Consider the following 4,532-nt stretch of genomic DNA (forward strand, 5'->3'; position numbering starts at 1 on the left):
AAAGAATTTAACTTTATCCAATGAATTTAGTCTTTGTCGTTGATTTCTGAGAGATAACTCTAAACTAAAAAGAATGAAACCTATTGCCATCAAGTCATCCCAACTCAGAGCAACCATACCAGATGGCATAGATACGCAGAATAGTTTCCAAGGCTGTGAATCTTTAGGGAAGCAGACTGCCACATCTTCCTCCTGTGGAGTAGCTACTGAGATCAAACTGCCAAGCTTGTGGTTAACAGCCCACCACTTAACCACTGTGCCACCAGGGCCCCTTGAGATAACCTTGAACCCTTGATCTCCTGAGTCCTTGAGGTGCCTTAGTCATCTATAGGCCTCTAGACCACACCTGAGGTTTTATGCTAATTAGGTGACACAGGTGGAGGCTGCCAGGCTAGAAAGACCACCTCCTGATATCAGCCCACCTGGGGGGGGGATAATTCAATGACTCATGTGTAAGTAATGAGGTTCCAGTAAAGCCTCTGGACACTGGAGCTCCACTGGCTTCCTGGCTGGTGAGAGACATCGATGCACATGGAAGGGGGTGCATCCCTCTCCGAGACATGGGAGCTCCACGTTGAGAACCTCCCCGACCTTGCCCTTACATCTCTTCATTTGTATCCTTTCTGCTATGAAACTGTAATCCTACGGATAGCACTTTCTGTGAGTCATTCTAGCCAATTGTCAAACCCAAAGGAGTAGTGACAGCCAGCAAGTCAGAAGTTGGGGGACTGAGGACCTCCACGCTTATAGCTGGATTCCTGAAGGGGTAGGGGGAACCTGTGAATTTGTCACCAGCCTGTCAGAAGTGAGTGTGACATGGGTACCCCCTAGCTTGTGGCTGGTGTTGGTCCCGGCCGCCTTGGCATGTGGAGGACTGTGCCCATTACTTGTGAGTCTGCTCCAGCTCCAGGTGGTTAGGGTCAGAGCAGGAAGTGCTGCATGTGCCCCTGGTGTCAGGACGGGAGTGGAGCAGAACTGATTCAGAAGAGGCTGATCTGGAGCGATCAAGACACATTGGCGTCAGAGAAGGGGGATTGACCTGCATTTTTCCTGCGTGTGAGTACATCAGGGCATCCAGGAGCACTCATTGTGTCACAGGGTCTGTGCATCCAAGATGCCTTAAGATATTTCATCATTTCATCAATGCCCAAAACATGACAACATCAAATATTTATATGTGTAAAAAGGTATAAGCTTTGAATTTAAATTATACACCTAATTTAAATAACTTGAAAAGAGATTATAATCATGCACTATTCTGGCACTCAAAATCTCCTTTCTTCTTCCCAAGGCTAGATTGAAAGAGCCTTGATGGTGCACTGGTTAGAGCTCTCAGCTGCTCTGTGGGAGAAGGATGTGGGAGTTTGCGTCAGTAAAGATTACAGCCTTGGAAACCCTATAGGGCAGTTCCACTCTGTCCTGTGGGCTTGCTCTGAGTCAGAATTGACTCCATGGCAGTAGATTTTGCTTTTCGGCCAAGGATAGTTTGTGTTTTTGAAAAGTGATTTTGATCACATGGGTTAATGATTTCTAAATGCTTAGTCTCCATATAACTCATTTAAAAATGACCTGGTTGTATGTACATCTAATGGAGTCCTATGTGGCCAATATGTAAGGGTCTCTACAGACTACTGTCCAATTATTTGTAGGTTGAATTGTTTATATGAATAAAACAATGGAAGAAGTGACAAAACGTACACAATATTTTTGATGCAGTGAATTACTTAAAATGGTCCTTCTGGCCACAGACTTTGTAAGTCCCACCAAATGACTGGGTTGTTGTTTTTCTTAGATGCCACGGAATTGGCTTAGACTCAGCAACACTATACACAACAGATTCCAATACTGTCTGGTCCTGCACTATCCTCATAATCCTTGCTACACCTGAGCCCATTGTTGCAGCCACCATGTCCACCCATCTCATTGAGGGCCTTCCCCTTTTTTGCTGACCCTCCACTTTACCAAGCATGATATCCTTCTCTAGGGAACGGTCCCTTGTGACTACATGATCGAAGTGGGTGAGACAAAGTGTGGTCATTCTTGTTTTCATGGACGATTTCGGCTGCCCATATTCCAGCACAGATTTGTTAGTTCTCCTAACAGTCCATGATATTTTCAGTATTCTTCACCAACACCACAATCCAAAGGCATTAACTGTTCTTTGCTTTCCTTGTTCATTGTCCAACTTTCATGTGCATATGAGGTGACTAAAAATACCATAGGTTGGGTCAGGTGCATACCTTAGTCTTCATAGTGACATCTTTGCTAGTTAACATTTTAAAGAGATCTTTTGTTGCAAGTTTCTCATGATTATGGGTCTTATTTTTCTGGCTTCCTTACAAAGGTAATAATTTTCATTGAATACTAGACATGGATTTTATGCTAAGTGGTAGTGTGAGGCCTGAGAGATCTTTAACCACAAGCCTTTAATATGGAGACTAACACGTCCCATGCTGAATCCTGATGCCTCCAGGTAGATCTTTAACCAGAAGCCTTTAGTATGGAGATTAACACGTCCCAAGCCTCAGAGTTTTTATCAGAGATCTGCCCATCCCCAAAAAGTCTCTCGCCTATCTTTGAAGGCTCCGACAGGTCTCACCTCTCCCCCTCCCCCCGGATTTCGCACATATCAGAGAGTTCTGCATGGCTCCAACAAAGTCTCTCGCTCACCTTTGAAGCCGGGGGATTCCAACCCGCCCTCCAACTTCCCAAACCCCTTGCCCTAAACCCAATTATCTACTCCACCCTAGATTTTTTTCCTATAAAAATGTGATAGTAAAAGAGCACGAGGTCTTTTGCTCAACCCGTTGTGTCAGTGAGAGCAGGGACTCTAGCTCGAACTAGCTAATAAACTCTCCTTGCACTTGCATTGTCGTGTGTTGGCAAATTCCTCGCACCGACCAACTCCTTCTTAACCTGGGCCCAACAGTAGATTTCTCAATAATCCTTTATTTATTTATTTATATTGTGCTTTGATTTCATTTATGGAGTTCTGGTGGTGTAGTGGTTAAGATATTTGGCTGCTCACCAAAAGGTCAGTGGTTCAAACCCACCACCTGCTCCTCAGTAGAAAGATTAGGCAATTTGCGTCCATAAAGATTTACTGCCTTGACAATTGTCCTATGTGTATGATCTGAATTCCCAGGTGTATAGTACAGCTGACAAGGGGCAAGGTTGTAGTCACTGCTTGGTCACAGCCAGCTACCCAGAGAGACCAAGTAGTTGAACCTGTGGGCTCGGGACCATAGTCACAGGGGACATCAAGCTCAATTGGCATAACATACTACACAAAACATTGTTCCACCTCCTGCTTTGGCGAGTAGCAACTGGGATCTTAAAAGCTTGCAAGCTGCCATCTATATGCAACCATGGGTCTCTCCTCACCCAGAGCAAAGAAGAATGAAGATAACCAAAAATTCATGGAAACAATTAGTCCTAGCAACTGGTACACCATCCGATCTGCAGCCTATACAACTATGAGAGGAGAAGAACTAGATGGTGCCTGGCTACCACTGTCAACCACTTGGAAGGGGATCTATGTAGGAGATTCTGGATAGAGAGGGAGAACAATGTGGAACAAAACTCAAAATCATTTGGAGGGGTGAGGGACTGAAACCAAGTACTATTTCCCCCACCCTGGCACCTGGATGGGAATAGATAGGTAGACTGGGTTTCCCCCCCCCCCCATCTATTTCCCCCACTCTGGCACCTGATGAGAATAGATAAATAAACTTAAGTAAACTAAATTACCCCAACTATTTCCCCCACCCTGGTTAAGATAGATAATTAGATAAGACCCCAGATGGGAATTTTGTTACCCCAACTGTTTTCCCAACCTGGACAGATGAGGATTCAGTTTCTTAAAGACCTGAATGGAAAACATTCCTTCTTGCAGATGATAAACTTGCTAAAAGTATTTTAGAAATAACTTGTAAATTAACTCTGGCCGGGACATGGGCACTAGGGCAGAAGGGAAGTATTTTAGAAACAACTTGTAAATTAGGGCAGAAGGGAAGTATTTTAGAAACAACTTGTAAATTAACTCTGGCCCGGGGACATGCACAATAGAACAAAAGGAACAAAAGTTAATCACGGAACCTCTCCCCTCTGCCCAAACCCCTGTCAGCTGATAACAGGAAATTAGTGTGTCACCCATTTCATGTTCACACCCCAAATTCCTCAACCTTTTGTGAATATGCACAACCCCCTCTCCTGATACCTACAAAAACTGTGTTTCATGGCATTTTGAGGAGTTTAGATCTGGGTACCAAACTACCCCTAACTCCTTGCACTGCTGCTTTGCGATAAATAATTTTCTCTCCTCTCAATCTCGGTGTGTAAACTATTTTGGCCTGACTGTGCACTGGGCAGGGACCCGCATTTGGTCCGACAACAGAACCAGGTTTGCTGGTCCAATAGAACCTGGTGGAACCACTGAGACTATGGCCCCTAGCTGCCCTTCAGGTCTGGAATTGAACCCACACCTGTGGCTTCCAGTCAAGCAAAAGACAGGCCTATGAGTTGAACACTTA

This window comes from Orycteropus afer, unplaced genomic scaffold (genome assembly GCF_000298275.1).
Source record: "Orycteropus afer afer isolate SDZICR_OR568_19922 unplaced genomic scaffold, OryAfe1.0 scaffold02078, whole genome shotgun sequence".
Classification (NCBI taxonomy): Eukaryota; Metazoa; Chordata; class Mammalia; order Tubulidentata; family Orycteropodidae; genus Orycteropus; species Orycteropus afer.